At 32.3% G+C, this 899-nt stretch overlaps 1 protein-coding gene across 1 annotated transcript in view; it reads right to left on the reverse strand.

The window, feature by feature from the left end:
• Positions 1-899, reverse strand: part of LOC107655344 (transmembrane protein 184B-like) — a 10,201-nt gene that overhangs the window by 4,842 nt on the left and 4,460 nt on the right. The window lies entirely within an intron of this gene.

Genomic DNA, 899 nt, shown 5'->3' on the forward strand with positions numbered 1-899 from the left:
GTGTGAGAGAGAGAGTGTGAGTGTGTGCGTGTGTTTGTTTGCGTGTGTGAGAGTGTGCGTGTGTGAGAGTGTGAGTGTGTGAGTGTGTGTGATGACTGAGATGAATGGACACACTTGAAGTCTCCGTCTCTGTATTTCCCAAAGGCCTGCAGGATGACGGTGATCACGGCCATCAGCGGCTTCACCACACAGAACTGCAGCGTCGCCTGAGACACACACATTATTCAACCATTCATTAAATAAAATAAATAAACACTTCAGAAAGACACGGAACTCATTCAAGAAGTGAACTGACTTCAATTGACTATAATGACCTTTTTCAGTCTTAAAATCACAAACAAACTGAAAAGAAAAAAAAATTATAAAGTAGCCTGGAATTAGCTGGTATTATTATTATTATTTACAAAAATGTAGATAGTGTACCTTTTCTTTTTTACAACAACAAAAAAAACCCTTTCCAAATCAAGGTCAAGAAAAACCTAAAACAAGAAATGTGTGATAAACACTGAGGACCCTCGTCATTTACAAATGTTGTGTAGTTTGATCCTTGTATTACACAGAAAAGTCCAGGTTATCAAATGTATGGCAAAATCCCCCAAAAATATATATAAAAAATATCAAAATAGTAAAGATTCAATCACGCTATTTTTATATATACTTTTATTTATTTTAATATATTACTTTTATTCTGCATTGTGTAAATTAGTCCATAAATTGAATATAAAGTATGTTATTTTTTTTGTTTAAATTTTTTGTACAAAAAAATTTAAATTTAAAATAAATGATTATGTTTCAAGATACCATTTCATTTAAAATTCCTTATCCATATATATACAGTGGGTACGGAAAGTATTCAGACCCCCTTCAATTTTTCACTCTTTGTTATATTGCAGCCATTT

Source organism: Sinocyclocheilus anshuiensis, unplaced genomic scaffold, assembly GCF_001515605.1.
Source record: "Sinocyclocheilus anshuiensis isolate Anshui unplaced genomic scaffold, SAMN03320099.WGS_v1.1 scaffold3418, whole genome shotgun sequence".
NCBI lineage: Eukaryota > Metazoa > Chordata > Actinopteri > Cypriniformes > Cyprinidae > Sinocyclocheilus > Sinocyclocheilus anshuiensis.